Source organism: Suncus etruscus, chromosome 8 (assembly GCF_024139225.1).
Source record: "Suncus etruscus isolate mSunEtr1 chromosome 8, mSunEtr1.pri.cur, whole genome shotgun sequence".
Taxonomy (NCBI): domain Eukaryota; kingdom Metazoa; phylum Chordata; class Mammalia; order Eulipotyphla; family Soricidae; genus Suncus; species Suncus etruscus.
The window spans coordinates 95,641,792-95,663,404 of record NC_064855.1 but is presented as its reverse complement, the minus strand read 5'-3'; the positions used below and the strand labels follow the sequence as shown (position 1 = coordinate 95,663,404).

Genomic DNA, 21,613 nt, shown 5'->3' with positions numbered 1-21,613 from the left:
GATAACAGTATTTTATTTATTAAATTTTTATCAGATTAATAACACATGACACACTTGGGAATCATATCATAAGGTGTTAATATCATAAGCAATTTACAAATACAAAAACTAAAACATGGAAGCATTGATATTCTAAGTAAGTACTGAAGGAAGAGCCTGAAATTGGAGAGTTTGATTTTATAAATAATGCTTTCTACTAATATGATGAACATATTGTAAGTCCTCAATAAATTGTCGCTATAGCTACTGATGGCATTGTCTTAATAATAAAGATGATATTTGTTAAAAAATGCTCAGTATCAAAGCAAAATTTTTTCTTAAATAACTGAAAATAGATTTTTTTCAGACTTAATAATAGTCAGGGTTTTTTTTTTTTTTGCTCTAGTTTCTAATAGTTAGATAATGGATCTTTTCAACCATTATAGGTCTCCACCTTCAGCTGGGGACACATAACTTTTATTGTGGTCCATTATCTGGCCATTAGAGGCCACAAGCGTGTCCCCTGACCTTCTGTCTCACATTATGCTGAAGAAAAGGAGAAGAAAATGTGGAGGCAGCAGCTTTCCTAACATCAGATGTAAAAGGAGCTACAGAGCTTTCTATATTGAGACCATTCATTTTCTTCCTGCTATAAAGTCCATCATGCAAGTCTTGTGGATACACTTTAATCTGTCTCTAGATACAACTTCTTAGCTTTTCTTTCTTCTTCTCTCACCTCTTAATAGCCAATCACAGAGCACTCAAATATTTTTTAACAGGGGAGGGCATTGAGCTGCTCAGAATTTTTGAAATAGACCTAGAAACTTGAGATTTTATGTTCTTATCACATAAACCGCTGATACAAACAAACAAGAGTCTTTGTCAGGAACACGACCTATATACTGACCAGATATATGTCTACAAATATCTGTTTAAAACATTTGTGTAAAAAATTCTTACATGAATTGTCCCTATTTCCCTTCTATCTGGAAAGGTTAGAAGCTAACTAAAGGGCCAGAGCAATAGAATAGTGTTTGTAAAGGGTGTTTGCCTTGCATAGTGCTTGCATAGCATTGGGTGTTTGCCTTGCATGTGGACATCTCTGGAACGACTTGGGTTCAATCCCCAGCATCCCACATGATCCCCCGTGTCTGCCAGGAGTAATTTCATAGAACAGAGCCAGGAGTTACCCCTAAATAATGCCAGGTGTGCCCCCTCCACGCCAAAAAAGTAGATGAAGCTAAGTGAGTTGAGGTATCTCAAAGCAAATTCATCTGGTGACAGCTTCCTTTTTGACTAGTATATTGGAAAACATTGCAAGAAAACTGTTGCCTCCAACACAACCCTCTTCTGCTGATTATACTGCTGAATTATACCCTCAAATTGCTAAATACTTATGTTCTTGTAAACCAATGTTATCACAAATTTTTAACAAATGTGAAAATGAAGAACTGTTGAAATTGCTGAAGTGCAAAGTTCCTGAATAGCTGTGCAAGAACCTAAGTTTGATCTTCTAGCAGACTGTGCACACCATTCCTCAGTCCTGATGGATATAATCTTGGTAGTCCTAACCACTACATTGAAGTTTTTAGATCTACATAATTCACAATTAAATAGAATACACTCTCAGAAAACATATCGATGCCCTCATATTCAACAGCACCATCATCAACTGCCTTTAGATAAAAGCATTCCTCTGTTCCTCTGGCTTCTTTGCAAGTGTTAACATATACTAATTATATTGCTTGCCACTTAGTTTATCCACTTATGCAAATGTACAAAGAGATTTCATTCTTTATTTGTATTTTGGGCTTTATTTTTATTAGAATAGAAATTTCTTGGAGGCTAAGACCTTTAGTTTTAATACTCAAGGTAAAAAGTTTAGCCAGAACTGTGGATTTCAGGAGTCTTAAAATAAATAAACTTTTTCCTCTTCAACTTTTCTATTTACCCATTTTCCTCCTCCCATCTATTCTGCCTTACAAAATCTCGAATTATTTTTGAAAAATTGGAGCTGTAGGTAGAAATGAATGAGAATTTGCAAAATGTCAGACCCTCATACTTCGATAACAGAAGCATCAGAGGAAAGTGTGTTCAATCTATTATCTTTAGAATTTTGACAGCTTAAAGAGCTGTTATTGAAATGGTAGGGCTGCTGTGAATCACATTTAAAGACATTAGCCATTAAAGATCACCAGAAAGCCCTATCCAATAAATCATTATATGGAGATATTAAGAAATCACTGCCTTTGTCTGCTCTCCAGACCCCAGAAGACCTTGTCTTTCAAGTGAAGTTTATAAGATGATAGAAGAAAAGCACATGTAAAATAACAGAACTGCGTATATACCTTTATCCCAGACAAAAGTGGACACTCAGAGGGTAATCTTGAGATAAAGCAAAAACAGTCTCTTCTAGGAAACCAGCCAAGGCAGGGAATAAGAACCCAGCATGTGACCTAGTTCTTTATAGGGATCAGAGTGATAGTAGGAAGGTATGCATTTGGGTTCTATATTTGGGATCCCTTATACTTTCTCCAGTCTTGCCAGGAGTAATCCCTGAGTGTAGAACCAGTAGTAGTCCCTGAGCACTGTCACTTGTGGACCCTCCAAAATATTGTTTTTTTTAAAGATGAAGGTAAATGTCCCAAGTGACCAAAAATAAATGTAGTTTCTTTTGTCAATTAGTGTTACAGAGTGGAAGGGGCTGAATAAATAGCCTAATGTTTTAATATATAATAACATTTTAATCTTTTAGATATCAACAAAAAATCCTTTTCTCTCAGGAAATTTCCAAGTTATGAAGATGCTAAGTACCTGCAGAACCATTTGCATATGATCCCAATATCTTTTCAATTGTGGATTTTGAATCAGGCATTATCAGGACCAATGCTTTGATAAAGGAAGAGGGAGCTGAAAAGAGTGTTTACCCTTTCTGAGAGAAGGAAAGACCTGAAACAAGGAGATTGATTTGATAAACTGTACCGCCTTGCCAGAAGTACCTAACGGAGATCAGATACAGAATAGTGACAGTATAAGTGCAGAAGAAGTAACAGTTTTTAGCAACTCATAGAGAATCAGAAGTGCTGATCCCAGGTGTGCAAGCATAAACAATTTTATGTTCATCCTGAGATTCCTGGTTTAGTAAACTGGAGTAACAAAAGTATCATTAATCAGAACTAGAAACATAAAGAGAAAAAAAGCTTAGAGAAAGTTAATAAGCTTAAAAAATATTTGACTTTGAGGCAGTTAGAAATAGACACTAGAAATATGAAAAGAAGATCACATCCCAAAGTAGAATCCTTGAGTATCAAACCATCAAGAAAGTATTTACAAAGAAACCAGGCTAAGAATACATGTTTGCTTAACAGCTTCACTTGGAAGAAAGAAAACAAAGGCACAGAGAAAGAATATTCTTTCTGGGGGAAATGAAGAAGAAAAGAGCAGGGATCCAGGAGTAAGAAGATACTTCACAGAAGCTAAGAAATATTTCTTCAAGCAGCTCCATGAATTATTTTTTGTAGGTGAAAAGTATAATGGCGTGGGGAGTGCTAGGGTCCTCTGCAGTCACCAGCTTTAATCCAGGGTTCATGCATTCAAAACATATGTTCCAGATATTTTAACTATTTTACTGGTCCTGTAATTATTTTTGGGATCTAGGTTTTAGATGCTTTGAGCACTCAGGATTAAAAAAAGTAACATCCAATTCTCCTGAGTATAGAGAAAATTAAGAACAATGAAAAGGCTATTGTGTTTGGCACATCAGAGCGACCCTCAGAGAGTAATTTTAGTTGTAGGATGATGACAGGAGCCAGACTGTGATGGAGCAATCATTGAGTTGGAAAAGGGTATGAGGTATGAGGTTTTTTGTTCTGAAAAAAAAAATCTATTTGGTGGTTTGGCAGTGACTGAGATTAAACGAATGAGTGCTTAGAAAGGGTTACTGGAAGAAAGAGATATTTTATATGCTTGTTTACATTGAAAGGGAAAAATTAGAGCCAAATCAGGAGCATAGGATCACTGGGTAGGAGAATGTAGAGGCAAGGAGAAAGATTCTAGGGAGAACAAGGCTCTGAGCAGAACTGGCAGGGAGGGTTCAGGCCACCCATAATTAGCCTCGGAGAGAAGGCTGGCTGTACTGTGAGTGGGAAAAAAGAAAATATCATTTATCAACTACTATTAATTATATACTTGTGATCTACATGGTGCTGGGCTACAGCAAAAACAGTCCAATGATGAAGTAAATGACTTAGCCCCTCTATTAGCTTTCCCATCTTTTCTCTCTTTTTCTATCTTAGTGTTTTTTCCTCTTCTGTTGCTCTTTTATTTTCCTTTAGTCATATTTTGCTTCTTATGCTCCACCTCCCCCATCCCTCCTCTGCTTTCTTTTCATTCTCCCTATTCACTATTGACTCTAACCCTAAATAGTTAATATAGAAAACGGTAAAGACAATAACTCTAAATTTTGAAATATGCTGCTATCATTTTCTTGATTTTTCTATTTCTGAAAAAGAAATATTGCATTATAGCAAAATACTATGGAATTCATTTTAGAACAAACTATCTTATTTAGAACTGCACGTGGGTATGTGCAAGATTTAAAATGGAAAGGCAACTTTTCTTCCTTCTTTACTGCAAGCAAAAGTAATATTTTTTTGTTTTCTTTTTATTTGGGGTCACACCCAGCTGTGCTGAGTGAGGAGTTACTCCTGGCTCTGCACTCAGTAATCACTCCTGGCAGTATTTGGGAGACCATCTTGAATGCAGGAAATCCCTGCTGCTTGACCACATGCAAGGCAAGAGCCATACCTACTGTACTATATCTCTCCAGCCTCAAGCAAACGACTCTTATTTTGTTTGTTTGTTTGTTTGTTTGTTTTTGAGCCACACCAGGAGTTACTCCTGGCTATGTGCTCAGAAATCACTCCTGACTTGGGTGACCATATGGGATCGCAGGGGTATCAAACAACCATCTGTTCTTGGTCAGCAGCATGCAAGGCAAATACCCTACCCTTGCGCCACTGCTCAGGCCCTAAAAAAGTAACTCTTGATGGATCTGATATGCTTTCTACATTGTAAACACATTGTAGACACCTGTAAACAAGTGGCAATGGAGATTAATAGTAATACAATATAAATAAATGTACACACCCTCTTAAGCAATAAAGTAGATAGAAAAATTAGAAAATTTCCTATAACTTCAGAATAACCTCCTATTCATTGACCCATTGATTCACCCATGAATGACTTTTACAAAATAAACATATATAAAATTTTAAAAATTTATCATTTTTCTTTCTCTAAATTTAAACCATCAATCGTAGTCAAATTGTATAGAATTCTTTAGTATTTGCTTTAAAAAGTTAAGACAACATTTTGCAAGTCTGATTATTGTGGAAATAAATCATATCAACAAGGGAAGTCTCAGAAAAATCTCTGTCTGATCTTGTAAAATGTACACTTGTTCTTATCTGATTTTAAAATTCCAGCATAGCTCTATTCTGCTACCTGGACAGAATGGAAACAGAGAGACTATATTTGATTCACTGTGGGAATGATAGATTGAATATTCAGTGTATTCCTAATGGTCTTCCAGTTGGTGGAATATAGAAATACACAAAGCATCTTATATGTGATTCATCAAGTCAAGTTTTCTGGCTGGAATGAACTAATGGAGTGAAGAAATAGTAAACTTATTTACAACTCCAGTTCTGATTTAGGAAATGCCCAAGAGTCAAAGATACAGCCAACCATCATGTTCCAGCATACAAGATTTGTCCTGGGATCAACTTCAGAGCTTACACAATTCTCTTATTTCTTATTCTATAGTCAATATTCCAACCATCCCTCCCTTTTCTGTTATTTTTACACTGTTTCCGAGTACGCTTTTGGCATGCCAACATTTCTCTGCTCCTGTCTATGTAACTATTTCCTATTTTGTTAGTCAGGTATTGCTGTTCTTGGAATTCTGCCCCCAAGGGTAGCCCCTGGCATAACATAATATTCCAAGAACTCATTTAAGCTTAGTAGAAACAAATATTTAATTCAAGAAACTGCTTCTTGTTATGCACTCCTTATCCAGTCATATACAACACCAGAGCTGTAAAAAAAAAAAAAGATAGCCTTCAAGTTATACTTACATTTTATAATTTTACTTATCACTGTCATTCTGATATTAAGTAGTATGTAGCTCAGTAGATAGCTTTTGAATAAAATAGAGTGAGATTTTTTGTTTGGTTTAGTTTTGTGGCCACACCTGGATGTACCTAGGACTCACTCATGGCTCTGTGCACTGGGATGACTTCTAATAGCATTCAGGTGACCATATGAGAGATTGAACCTCCTATACAAGGCAAGTGCCCTATTCACCCTACTCTCTGTACTATCTCTGTAGCTCTTGAATAAAGCACAATGTTAGTCTTGGCTATGTTTTCTTCAAGTTGCTGTCCCCATCAGAACAGACAATAATGGCAAGGCAGAAAATGATAAGTTCACTTTTTGTGCTTAGGTGCAGGATAAGGAAGTTTTTTTTTTTTTTTTTGGTAAGGCTTTGATTTCTTTCTCTTTATACTCAGGGCCTGGGGCTCAGCTAGAGAATCTCATCCCACAAACAGCATAAAGGATGGTGAAGTAAAAATTCTCATACCCTGAGGTCAGAATTTCCAAGTTTGTTTATCAGATCTTTTATTTTATTTTTGTTTTATTTTGTTTTGGGGTCACACCTGGCTATGCTCTTGGCTCTGAAATCAGGGATCACTTCCAGCAGGCTGGTGGAGAAGGGGCTCCACATGGGATGCAGGGAATCATACCTGGGTTAGCCATATTCAAGAAAAGCACTGTGTCACTTCGGCCCAAATTTATTAGATCTTTTATATTTAACCAACTTATTTTGGTGTGTTTCCACTTATTTCCAGGCTTTGGCAACTTTTCCATTCTTTTGGAAAAAATACCATTTCTACATATTTTGTCCTAGATGGTACTGATGCAGGAAAAGAGAAAATCTGTTTCTATCTCTATGAACATGAATCCTTGCAGAGATGCCAAACTGATCAAAATTCAGATATACTGGTATTTGGGCTGATATTTGCAGTATTTTTTTTGATTCCCCACCTTCTTATATTTTTGGAACCACTGGCAGCTGAAACTTGGCCCATAAAAATACTGTAAATTTGCTCAAAGTATTTGTAATTCCTGGACTACTCAACCATATATGTTTCCTTGTGATAACTCTAAATTTTTAAGTTCTGTCATCTCAGTAGGAACAAACCAATTTATATGTCAACATATATTCAAAGATACTTAATGTTCAAAAACAAAAGTAATAAAAGTAACAAATAACTTAACAAATCTTCTGAATAATTTAATTACCTTACTGCAAGATATATTAATTTTAGGACTGTGCTATTTAAAAACTAATTTTATTACTCCTTACTTGTAAACAATATAAATTATAATCTTGTGCCTGCCAAGAAGATGAGAATGATAGATATCTGGGGACAAAGATGGAGGAAATTTTACATTAATGGTGGGATTGGTCTTGGAATGAGTGTATTGTGAGTAACTATAAAATACATGGTCTTTAAATAAAGTGGATTTTATATAAAAACTAAAGAACATAAATTCTGGGAACATGTGGGTGAGTCCACCATCTCGATCCTTGTGGGGAACTTATGTGCTATATAACCTCATATTGTACTTCTAAAAAGCTCGATAGGATAACACTGCAAAAATAGAATCTAGTTTTGAGCAAGTTCAAGGCCAAGACAAGATGGGAAAAACATGAATATTCACAGTAGGTAAATAAAAAATACTTCAAATCTTCAAATACTAAATAATACTATAAAATAATAATTAAACTAAAAAGTACTTCAAATGGATTCCAAAGTATAGCAACACAAAATTGAGTGCCTGACTGTAAGTGGTGAAATCAGGGATATGCACTATTTTCTGAAATAGCATTAGGAACAACCATAAGAGAGGCAGTTTGTAAGATAGCAATTCAACCAAAAAAACTTTCAAGCCAGTGATCTTTGTTAAACTATAACAGAAAGGAGCATAATCTCCTATCTTTCTTGTTGAGGCAGTTATTATATAAATATGAGGAAATAATTCAAGAACCAAGACATATGTTATGAATCTCAGTAATTCCAGGGCTTGATTTTCACTGCCTTGCAATAAAAAACACCACCACCACCACAACCACCACCACCACGAAAAAGCACTGTGAATCTTACTAAATCCAATAAATAAATAGTAAAAGAAATTTAAAAGGCTGCATGTTTTCTTCATACAGCCTACAGAGATGTCTGGAAGTTTTAGATGTTCAGAATGATCAGAGTTTAGTCAGAGTCTTTAGGTATACTGAGTTAATAAAAGAACTACAAAAATAACTTCTGATTTTAAAAAGTCTACATAACACTTTTCAACTTGCTTCACTTACTTGCATGGACTTCAGACTTGTTCAGTCTGTTTTTTACTTTACTTAATAACAGCAGATCTGAATCTTAATAAAACATTAAACAATCTTCTCCCCAACCACAAATTTTAAGAAAATTAATTCACGTTTGAAAGGCTGACATAAATTTTCAGTGATAAATTTAGTGATGAGCAATATGTTAGTTGCAAGGCAAGAACCAAGCACTTCAGTTCTGGCACTAGGATGTCACTTTACTAATATTTAAGTAGTTCACTAAATCAGAACTTTTTAAAATGGACAGCTCAGCAGAGTTTTAATATGTCCAGAACAGTGAATTAAACTTGATTTTTTGGCTATAGTACAATAGAAAGGGTATTTGTCTTGCATGTGGCCAATAGGTTCCATCCTTGGCATTCCATATGGTCCCTCAAAGCCTTGAGGAGTGATTCCTTAGCACAAAGCTAGAAGGAACTCGTGAGCAACTCTAGTTGGGGACCCTAAACTAAAAACAAGCAAAGAGAACACTTGATTTTATAGCTTTATACACATTAGAATACTGTCATCTTAAAAAATATATAAAAGCATAGTGAATTTTCTCAATTTTGCTAGGTACCACAGAGAAAAGTAAAATAAAGTGTTTTCCTTCCTTTCTCTTTATGCCTTTCTTTCTACATTGCTTCCTATCTTCCATTCATTGAGAAGACAAGAATATCTCTTGCTAGAACGAGTTGATAAAAGTGAGCACAGATAAATATGATTAACATGTTTACTGTGCTTTGAATGTTACAAATATTAATCTAATAGTGTGTAAACACAATATTAGAATGATCTGCTTGAAATAATGAGGCCATATATTAACAATACTTTAGTAGGATTTTGGGCCACACACAAGGATTTAATCTTGGAGCTATACTAAGGAATCACTTTTGGTGGAGCTAACAGGACAATATGGGGTTCTGGAGACTGAACCAGAGCCAGCTAGACTGTACTAATTTTTGTCTTGTTTGTTTGTTTTTTTGGGGGGGGCCACACCTGCTGATGCTCAGGTGTTACTCTTGGCTATGAGCTCAGAAATCGCTTCTGACTTGGGGAACCATATGGGACACCGGGGATTGAACCAGGTGTGTCCTGCAGCTGCCTCGTGCAAGGCAAATGCCCTACTGCTAGGCTATCCTCTGGCCCCTATTTTGTAATTTTATTTATTTATTTATTTATTTAAATTTTTGGCCACAACCTAGATGCTCAGGGTTACTTCTGGCTATGCATTCAGAAATCTCTCCTGGCTCGGAGACCATATGGAATGCCAGGGATCGAACTGAGGTCCATCCTAGGTCAGTCATGTGCAAGGCAAATGCCCTTCTGCTGTGCCATTGCTCCGGCACCTAATTTGTCATTCTAAAGAATATTTTACTTAGATAAGAGAAGCTTACCCAATGAAGTTTGCTTAAACTTACGAAAAAATGAATCACACTTAATAGAAAACATAGGGAAGAAAGAATAGGGAATGGTATATGCAAAGATAATGAGTGAGTACAAAGGACCAAAAGAAACCCAGAGATTAAACAGAGCAAGAGGGGTAAGATATCAAAGGAAATTCAAGTTAGGAAGAGTCTTAACAATTATTGAAGTGCCGTTGGAGAGAACAGTTCAAAATTTCTATCCTCTTGATCTTATGGAGGTATGTTTTATGTGCCAGCATGTAGTCTATCCTGGAGAATGTCCCATGTACATTGGAGAAGAATGTGTATCCAGGTTTCTGGGGATGGAGTGTCCTATATATATCCACTAGGCCTCTTTCTTCCATTTCTCTCCTCAGGTCTAGTATATTCTTGTTGGGTTTCAGTCTGGTTGACCTGCCCAGTGTTGACAAAGCCGTGTTAAGGTCCCCCACAATTATTGTGTTGTTGTTGATATTATTTTTCAGATTTGTTAACAGTTGTATTAAATATTTTGCTGGCCCCTCATTCGGTGCATATATGTTTAGGAGAGTGAATTCTTCCTGATCTACGTACCCCTTGATTAATATAAAATGTCCGTCTTTGTCCCTTACAACCTTCCTGAGTATAAAGTTTGCATTATCTGATATTAGTATGGCCACTCCAGCTTTTTTATGGGTGTTGTTTGCTTGGATAACTTTTCTCCAGCCTTTTATTTTGAGTCTATGTTTGTTCTGACTATTCAGGTGCGTTTCTTGTAGGCAGCAGAAGGTTGGATTGAGTTTTTTGATCCATTTAGCCACTCTGTGTCTCTTAACTGGTGCATTTAGTCCATTGACGTTGAGAGAAAGAATTGTCCTGGGATTTAACGCCATCTTTATTTCAAAATTTGGTGTGTCTTTTGGGTAGTCTTGTCTTAGATTAGGTCTTTCAGTTTTTCTCTTAAGACTGGTTTTGTGTCTGTGAAGTTTCTGAGCTGTTTTTTGTCTGTGAAACCATGTATTCTTCCATCAAACCGGAAAGTGAGTTTTGCTGGGCATAGTATTCTGGGTGAAGCATTCATTTCATTCAGTCTTGTCACAATATCCCACCACTGCTTTCTGGCATTGAGCGTTTCTGGTGACAGGTCTGCTGTAAATCTCAGGGAAGCTTGCTTGAACATGATTTCCCCTTTTGATCTTGCTGTTTTCAGAATTCTGTCTCTATCTGTGGGATTTGTCATTGTGACTAGGATGTGTCTTGGGGTGGTTTTTCTGGGGTCTCTTTTGGTTGGTACTCTTCGGGCATGCAGGATTTGATCACATATATTCTTTAGCTCTGGAAGTTTCTCTTTAATGATGTTCTTGACCATTGATTCTTCCTGGAAATTTTCTTCCTGGGTCTCTGGGACTCCAATGATTCTTAAGTTGTTTCTGTTGATCTTATCATAGACTTCTATTTTCGTCTGTTCCCATTCTTTGACTAATTTTTCCATTGTCTGCTCATTTGCTTTAAGTTTTTTGTCCAATCTCTCCTGCTGTATGGAATTGTTATGTATCTCATCTTCCACAGCACCAAGTCTATTCTCAGCTTCTGATACCCTGTCCCAGAGCTTATTCATTTTGTCATTCACTTCGTTTACTGACTTTTTCAGTCCTGTTAGTTGACATGTTATTTCAGTTTGGAGTTTTGTCATTTCTGCCTTCATATTTTCTTGGTTCTTATTAGTGTTCTGTTCAACTCGATCCATGGTTTCTTGGAGTCTGTTGAGCACCTTCCATATTGCTAGTCTAAAGTCCTTATCTGAGAGATTGATTAGTTGTTCAGTCATTATCTGGTCCTCAGAATTGTCATCTTCATTCTCTATCTCTGATGCTGGCCTGCGTTGTTTCCCCATTGTCACACTTGTATTGTGGGTTTTTCTACGTGTTGTAGTGGTATTCATTGTCTATATGATGTAGGCAGCACACTCCTCTGGCTCCTCCCTTTCTGGATGGGCTGACTTGCCTCTAAGGGAGAGGAGTCCTCCGTGGATGAAGCCTCACACTGGGTCAAATCTTAGGCCCGAGCATGCAACAGAGAAGACAGTCCAGAGAGAAATGTTTGCTTCTGTGATATAGCGCCGTTCTTAGTGTGCTTTTTCCTTCTTGTTGCAATGGAGTTCTTTCCTTAGAAAGAGTGCATGGCCGTGTAGCGAAGCGGAGCGGCCGTGCTCCTCTGAGCCTCTTTTTGCCCCACTCGCAAGAGTTTCACGCAAGAGGACAGTAGACAGACATAGACAGGTCACACTCACAGTCTTTCACAGCTGAGCCCCACTGGGCCGGTGTACTTTCGCGGATTTTCCCCGCCTGGTGTCACCCACAGGGAGCCAGCTTTTGCAAAGGTTAGCCGGTTTTTATGCTCTGAAGTCCCTCCCTGAAAATGGCGTCTGGGCGAGCGAGGTTTCTGGAGGCTCTTTTTGCCCCACTCGCAAGAGTTTCACGCAAGAGGACAGTAGACAGACATAGACAGGTCACACTCACAGTCTTTCACAGCTGAGCCCCACTGGGCCGGTGTACTTTCGCGGATTTTCCCCGCCTGGTGTCACACACAGGGAGCCAGCTTTTGCAAAGGTTAGCCGGTTTTTATGCTCTTGGAGAGAACAGTTCAAAAGAAAGAACTGGGTAAGCAGAAGAGAAGTCTATTGACGTACCAGTTAGGAATTACTGTGTTAGAGCAAGAGGGAAACTACAGTAACTGCGGTTAAGTGGTACTAACAAAAAAGGTGGACTTAAAGTAGATGGAGCTGAGAGGCATCTATGAAGTAAAAAGCCTTTCATTTAGATATTAAATTAATTCTCAGTAAAGTTGAAGCAATATAAGGAATAGGTGTCAAGTTTGTGGTTATACGTCTTTGTAGGTTCACTGTGGGAGAGATTATAGGAAGCTTATCAAATATGAGGTCATTTTCATTCATAACACTAATTCTACTGAATAAATATTTTTATTAGTTGTGTCCAAAGCTACCACAGTCCCAATTCCTTCACAATAGTAAGCTTAGTTCTATTAACCAGTTCTCAGGTGTTGCCTTTGGGAATTCCCAACGGGTTTTTGCCTTTGGGAATTTCCTTGTTATGACTCTTAAAATCTCACATTTGAAAGCAATTGTCTTGTACCTATCCTTTTCCTTTCGGCTATCTTTACTTAACATAATTTAGTTGATCTATCCATATGCTAGCAAAATTTATGATTTTATTTTTCTACAGCCAAGTAGTATTTCAGTGTATATATACTATAGTTTTCTTATACAGTCATTTCTTGAACATGGGCTATTTTAAACTTTGACTATTATGATTCGTATTGCAATGAAGATTATAGCACAGATATTTCCTGAATAGAGTCTTTGGGTAAATACTAAGAAGTAGAATTTCTTGGTCATATAGAAGATCCTTTTTGTTTTTAGATTGTATAGAAGTGTCCTTATTATCTTCCAAAGGACTTGAAACATCATTTGTACCAGCAGCAGATGAAGGTTCCTTTATCCCCACATCCCAAAAAACACTAGACAGGTTTTTGGTGTTTATCAGTCTCACTGTCGTGAGGAATATCATAGTTATTCTAATATATTTACTTGATGAGTAGTGATGGAGAGCTTTTTTTTTTTCAATATACCTATTGGCCATCAATATGTCTTCTTGAACAAATTTCTGTTCATTTCTTTACCCCATTTTTGGATGGAGTTTATTACTTTTTTCATTTTTGTTTCTGTTTGTTTGTTTTGGGGTCTCACCCAATGCTGCTCTGTGCTTAGAAATCACTCCTGGCAGGCACAGGGAGCATGTGGGGTGCTGGGGATCAAACTTGATTTTACCACATGCAAGGCAAAAGCCCTACCCAATGTACAATTTCTCCAGCTCCTACCTCTGATCGCTTTCTTCTTAAGATTTATAAGTGCTTTGTATATTAACCCTTTGTTAGACTTGTGAGCAAATGTTTTATACCAGTCTAAGGAACATACTATAAATCCATGGGTTTTCTTCCTGTTGTTCTTTTGGGTCCATACCTGGCACTAACAGGTTTTATTCTGGCTTTATAATAAGGGATTACTCTGCAGTGCTCAAGAACTATAAGGGTGTCAAGATTGAATGGGTCTCAAGTTAACCATGTGCAAGGCAAACTCCTACCCACTCTATTATTTCTTTGAATACTGAGGGACACAATATAAAACTATAGTAATCAAACAGTATATGAATTAAGTATAAACTCTTAGACAGGTGAAATAGAGTTGAAAAGACAGGTAGAGGGAAAGCTAATCTTCTATAAAGTACCAAAGTGTATGAAGTAGAGTAAGCAAATCTTATTTAACAAAATGATGCAAAACTGGACAGTACACTAAAAAAAACTCAGACCCCTTTCACATGTCATACACATAAGTAAATTCAAAATAGATTAAATACTTTAATATCAGATTTGAATCTGTGAATTTTATTGAGGATATAATGACAGAACATTTTATGACATTGAATCTGGGAATATATTTAAGGATTGAGTCCTATTGGCCAAACAGAAGACAAGAAAAACAAATGGGACAGCATAAACTTAGAAAGTTTCTGCACTACAAAAGAGACAGAGCTTAAAATGACACTACTATAACATTTTAAGATGTCATTATTAGATTGTATGTTTGTTTATAATGGTACCTCAAAAAATATCTTAAAATGGATTTGACAAATAAAACCTAGAGACATGCTGAATTCTGCAATGGTGTAGATAAGACCAGACTAGAGTTTTTCAACATCAGTGCTTCTGACATTTGAGCCTTATTCTTTGTTGCCTTACTTTAGACAGAAGTGGAGATATGAACTGGGCATATTGATAATGCAAAGAAGACAAAGGATTTGATTCACAGAATATTGGGTAAATGGGAGAGAAGAAAAAAGTAAAGGAATTCTGAAATAAGAGACAAAGTCAGATGGTTCTTATCGATATATCTGTAGCCGATTGTGTTAAGACAGCTAGTAACCTTGATGAAATGTTCAATAATATTAAAAGGAGAGCAATGTGGTTGCCATTTTCCTTTCATCTATTTAAACTTTCAGACAGGGTCATTGTGTTCTGTTGTGTAAGTAAAGTGTCTTTTAATAAAGAACAAATGAAATTTAAAATCTAGTTTCTAGTTTCTAACTTAAGCTAGTGATTTAGAGCAGGTGTGGGTTTTTTGTTTTTGTTTTTGTTTTTTTTTGATCAAGGAAACTATTCTTTATTTGCTTAAAAGTAGTTTATTAATATATTTTAAAAAATAAAGATAAGCATCTTTTTAGATTTGAGAACCTTAATTAGCTTTTTCAACCAACAAAATCTAGGCAGTTCAGCTATGTGGTTCATATCTGCTCTAATTTCTGCTGTTATAACTTAGTAACTAATGAACCATTAAACAGTATCAGACAAATATCAATCAAAAATTAGTAATAGACTTACCCAATGGGACACAGAGTTCTAATCTCTTACTTAAACATTTATTTTTAGTAAAACATAATGTTTATTTCTGGGTAGTAATTAATCTGTCAACAAGCTAAATCAGTATGGAATTATAAAGGAAGGAATGAGCTTACCCCAGTTTTTTCTTTTATGCTATACAAAATATAGATGTCCTGTTTAAAGCTTGAGCAGATATTTTATACTTCCAGATCACTTTAGGAACTGTAACCCTATGCTAAGAAAGAAGGTTATAGCAAAAGAGATATATAGCCCTGATACCATAAAATCACTCACTATACACCAATTCAGTTGTATGCAATCTGCAATTCTAGGCTATCCAATACAAGAAAAAAACAACCTTTCATAAAAAATAACCTTTTAGTGACTTACACTGTCACTGCTATATTTCACTTACTGTCAAAAGTAAATAAAATAAAATAAAATAAAACCCAATTTTTAATTATTTTTAAAAGTCTTTAACAGTCACAACTCTCAATGAATTTAGTTTTCAGCAGAACACAAAATAAAGTCACTGGGAATATTTTTGTCTTGGTTATCTGTCTTTTTTACTGATGAAATTATAAGAATCTCCAGGGGTGAAATGACATCAAAAATCACCTTTAAGCAGTATCCTGAGTGTCATATTTAAAATGTTATTAGAAGGAAAGTATTAATAAGCTGACATTTAGCTACAGAACATAGAAATGTTTATAATTCTTCACTTGCTTTAGATAACTTGGCAATTTCAGGAAGTTTTCTCATCTTTGATAAAAATGAAGTCTCCCTAGACAAGCCATATCCAGAGTTTCTATTCAAATAATAACAATTTATAAATAGATAATCTAATTTATGTGGCAGATAAAATGCTAAACAATTTAAAAGAGAATTTACAGAACAAATGAGTCAATAAAATCTAGAGAGCAGTTCTGGGAATTTAAAAGTTGAAAACTCAATTACCAGAAAAAAGATACAAGAAGTTTAAGTATTGTCTTCTTTAATTTATTTTATTATAATAATATAGGATTACTTAATAATTAGGATAAAACTTTTATTTTTATTTATTTATCAGGTACCAAATATTTGAGTTTTGCTTCTAGAGGTCTGCATGGAATTTGTAGAGGTACTACCCACATAAGGATGTGATAATTTTGCAGATTCTAGGTATGAAGCAGAATAAGAAAGGACAGGAAGTTTGTGCAATGTTGCCTAATAAATATTACATTAAAAAATTGAATCATAAGAGTGGAAGTCAATGAGGTCCATGGTGATAGAAAATTCTTGGTGGATCAGGATAAGAAAATGAATGAACTTTAGAGGTATGGACAAGTTCATCGTGACTTCAGCTTTGAAGTAATTCATCATTCAACTTAAACAAAACAAATTTGAACTTAAACACCATTATTCACAGAACATTTCTTCATGATAAGTCTGGTTGCCCTAGTGGCATTTTTCATGTCATATTTCCTGGTCTATCTGGGAAATTCATTGAGTATTTGTTCATAAGACATCACTCATGCCTGAGTTTAAAGTCTTGTCAGGAGTTTACATGAAAGGTGTGCTTTTACAAATGCTGATTTATCTTAAAAGCATCCTCACTGAGAGCAGCCTACAAATAACACATGCCAGAGCAAAAGCTAATTTCCACAATATATAAAGCACTCACAAAACTCAATAACAAAGAAAACAGTATCATCAAAAAATGGCGAAAGAAACTGAACAGGCCTAGAAGACATAAAGGGGTCCCCTTCAAGTTAAGGCGCATGCAGATATGCAGCCAACTCAACTCTAATTTAATCGATAGCACCACATTTTCATCAAAAATCACTGATTGAAGCTATAGAGCACTGAATGCAGCACTTCTTGAGTGGCTTAGGAAAATCCCAGAACTGCAACCTTGGGCCCTCTCATTGAACCAATAGCTGAGTTGAACGATAATCACACAGCCCCCATTTAAAAATGACATTAAAACGGTTATTAAAACTGTAACCTAAGGATATTGAGGTAAAAAGAGTCAGGGGAAGAGATACTGGGTTAAAGGGAGAGGGACCCAGTATTCTTGTAGCAGTACTGCATCCATAAAACAATACTAAAACAAAATCTAAAATAAAATAAACCATTAAAAAAAGAAGAAAATAAGAGTTTTGTAGTTTATCTCTTCAAGAAAACAAAGATAAGGCCTCCCAATGCTTATTACAGGCTGTGTTCTTTACACTGACTGTATAGAAAAAGGAGGTACAGTAAATGCTCCCCATATACACCTCAAACCAGGCCCTTTGCCTGGTCTGTATTGTGAATGGAGAGACAAAAAAAAAAAAGTCTACTACTACGTTCAGATAAGTGGTCTTTCCTTTTATATATTTTTCTTATCTTTATCTGTAAGGAAAGTCCTTTCATAATTAATTAAGAAAGATTTATATCTGAGGTGATCTATAGAAGGAAAAGTAAAAATATAATAAGACAGGAGTCAAATATATTGCATTTTCCTTACATGTGTAGGAATACATGTAGGAATACATTAGCATGCATTTATACGTATATAGTAGTATATTTATAATATATGTGTATATGTTAGCATGTATTTATATATGTTATGTATTTCTTTTCACAAAATACTTTTGGGGGGCACATTCAGTCACCCTTAGGGGTTACTCCTGCTATGTCCTCAGAAATCGCTCCTTGCTTGGGGGACCATATGGGACTCCGAGGTCCGTCCTGGATCAGCCGTGTTCAAGGCAAGCATCCTACTGCTGCAATACCATTCTGGCCCCCACAAAGTACATTTTGACCTTAAATTTTTCTAATTCCTCATGACTTCTACTTATCAGTAATACTGGTGATAATAGCTTTTCAAATAATTTTTGTTTTTTTTTGTTTTGGCCACATGGGCAGAGCTCAGGGTTACTCCTGGCTCTGAGCTCAGAAATCACTCCTGGCAGGTGCAGGGGACCATACGGATGCCAGGGATTGAACTTGGGTCCATCCCAGGTAGTCTGCATTTAAGGCAAATGCTACCAGTATGCTATCGCTCCAAGTCCCTAGAATCAATTTATAGTCTAATCTTTTCTCAGAATATTGTGAAGATCCTTTATTCACATTTTTAACATATAAGTGTACTGAAGTGTGAATATATCAAGCTTTCATATAATAATGCAATGGTCACTTTGATCAACAATATAAAGATAGGATGAGTAATTTGAGCTAAGAGCATAACCTGAGGTGTGTATAGGCCCAAATACCTGTGTCTTCTGCTCATATCTAACTAGAAATTGCATTTTTCTTTTTTCCCATTGATAGACCCTAATATTCTGTTAAAAAAACTCAACTTACTGTATAGAAAAGGATATCAAAAGCAGGCAACCAAAGCGTTTATGAAATAAATGATAAAATATATGTTCTGTCCATTGTAGTTGCATATTGATTTTGTATATGTGTAATATCATACATTTTAGTCATTTTTAAAGGAAAGTAGACAGCTTTGTAAAGCTTCAGAATTTTATTTTACCTTTATTATCCTTTAGAAAAAAATTGTTTGGGGCCGGCGAGGTGGCACTAGAGGTAAGGTGTCTGTCTGGCAAGCGCTAGCCAAGGAAGGACCGTGGTTAGATTCCCCCGGTGTCCCATGTTGTCCCTCCAAGACAGGGGCAATTTCTGAGCACTTAGCCAGGAGTAACCCCTGAGCATCAAACGGGTGTGGGCCCCCCCAAATAAAAAACAAAAAGAAAAAATTAGTTTGATCTGAATATGATTTTAGCCCTAGGCTTCATAAAATTCAATAGCTGTTACAATTTACTTTCTGCCTTGTATGCATTCTTTATTAAATTATTAAAGATTTCATTCTGGATTAAAAGTAATTGGGGCATTTTATATATCAATCAGGACCTTAATTATTTAATCTGAAGCATAAATATAATACAAATGAATGAAATTTGTATCTGGTTCACTTTTGTTTTGTAAAATGGTTGTAAAATTAAGGATTTGGGGGGGTTGTTTAAAGAAGTTTCTGATTTTTTTAGGAAGTTGCTATATTTTTACTGCTAATAAAGCACTGTTAGCTTGATAAGATAAAATGTTGAACACCCATTTATCCTTGTCATTATCAATAAAAGGCTCAGATGGAAATAAATCAAAGTAAATAGGTAGAGGAGAAGTCAGAATAAAGGAGAGAATGAGAACCTAAGTGACAAAAATTAACCCAACAGTGTAGGCTCTGCAAATGCCATTCTACAAGAAGCAAGAATCTTATCTTCTGATTTTCAGAAGGAACCACTATATTAATCTATGGAGAATGTTCAGAATACCCAATCCTCAATCAATAGCAATAACTTCCATTTTCTCAGCACTCATTGTGTACCAGCCATGATCTCATTTCACTGTCATTTGCTACTCCAAAGGAGAAATACTATTAAGCCCATCTTATTGAAGGAAAATTATTCCAAAGATATAGATCAACTGGTCTGTGCATGATCTTATACTAACAAGTGGAGGAACTTGTATGAAACCGGTTAATATGACATTACAGTCCATGCTCTATGCTGTTTCCTATATACCTGAAGTGGAAAAGCTGAAAAGAAATTTATTTTTTGAGATTGAGTATAAACTGAACAGGGATGAATACCTTTAAATCTCATCTCAACAGTTTCAATCAAAGAAAGAGTATTCCTATGTCTGGAACAAATAACTATAGAGTTTAAGCATGTATTTTAGTTTCATGGTATAATTGCTCTCATAAACTTTCATGGTTTATTTTTTGATGTGTCTTTTGGCCATTTGTATTTCTTCTTTGTCAAAGTGTCTGTCCATTTTTTATCCCCATTTTTGATGGGATTAGATATTTTTTTCTTGTAAAGTTCTGTCAGTGCCTTGTATATTTTGGATATTAGCCCCTTATCTGATGGGTATTGGGTGAATAGTTTCTCTCAATCAGTGGGTAGCTCTTGTATCCTGGGCGCTATTTTCTTTAAGATGCAGAAGCTTCTCAGCTTAATATATTCCCTTCTGTTAATCTCTGCTTTCACTTGCTTGGAGAGTGCAGTTTCCTCCTTTAAGATGCCTGTAGTCTCAATGTCCTGGAGTGTTTTGCCTACGTGTTGTTCTATATATCTTATGGTTTCGGGTCTGATATCAAGGTCTTTAATCCATTTGGATTTTACCTTTGTACATGATGTTAACTGGAGGTCCAAGTTCAATTTTTTGCAAGTGGCTAGCCAGTTGTGCCAACACCACTAATAATCAGGGAGATGCAAATCAAGACAACTATGAGGTACCACCTCACACCCCAAAGATTAGCACACATCACAAAGAATGAGAACAAGCAGTGTTGGCGGGGATGTGGAGAGAAAGGAACTCTTATCCACTGCTGGTGGGAATGCCGTCTAGTTCAACCGTTATGGAAAGCAATATGGAGATTCCTCCAAAAACTGGAAATTGAGCTCCCATATGATCCAGCTATACCATTTCTAGGAATATACCCTAGGAACACAAAAATACAATACAAAAACCCCTTCCTTACACCTATATTCATTGCAGCACTATTTACCATAGCAAGACTCTGAAAACAAACAAGATAACCTTCAACAGATGAATGGCTAAAGAAACTGTGTACATATATGCAATAGAATATTATGCAGCTATCAGGAGAGATGAAGTCATGATATTTTCCTATACATGGATGTACATGGAATCTATTATGCTGAGTGAAATAAGTCGGAGAGAGTGAGAAAGATGCAGAATGGTCTCACTCATCTATGGGTTTTATGAAAAATGAAAGACATTCTTGCAATAATAATTTTCATATACAAAAGAGAGGAGGGCTGGAAGTTATAGCTCACCTCATGAAGCTCACCACAAACAGGGATGAGTTTAGTTAGAGAAATAACTACATTGTGAACTAACCTAACAATGAGAATGTATGAGGGAAATAGAAAGCCTATCTAGGGCAGGGGTAGGTTGAGGAGGAGGGAGATTTGGGACATTGGTAATGAGAATGTTGCACTAATGATGGGTGGTATTCTTTACATGACTGAAACCTAATAACAATCATGTATGTAATCAAGGTGTTTAAATAATATATATATATTAAAAAAACTTTCCTGGCTTAAGCCAGTTAATTAAAACATTTTTAATCAACCTTATACTTGTGAGTTTGGCATATATGTAAAATAACCATGTGAGGACATGGTGTTTAAAAATGCTCATTCATTGTTGGAAATGTAAATTGGTTAAGAGTTTCTAAAACTGCAATAGATAATTCACAGAAATATTTTGAAAAGAGAACTACTATCATCCAGCAGTCCTGAGTTTCTATACAAAGAACATAAAAACTCTACATTATAAAGATACAGGCACACTT

At 35.8% G+C, this 21,613-nt stretch overlaps 1 non-coding gene across 1 annotated transcript; it reads left to right on the top strand.

Annotated features, from left to right (window-relative positions):
• Positions 1-17,438: 17,438 nt before the first annotated feature.
• On the top strand, positions 17,439-17,571 carry LOC126016502 (small nucleolar RNA SNORA51). The gene has a single exon (XR_007498298.1). It is a non-coding gene; the product is annotated as a small nucleolar RNA SNORA51 (small nucleolar RNA).
• The last annotated feature ends 4,042 nt before the right edge of the window (positions 17,572-21,613 follow it).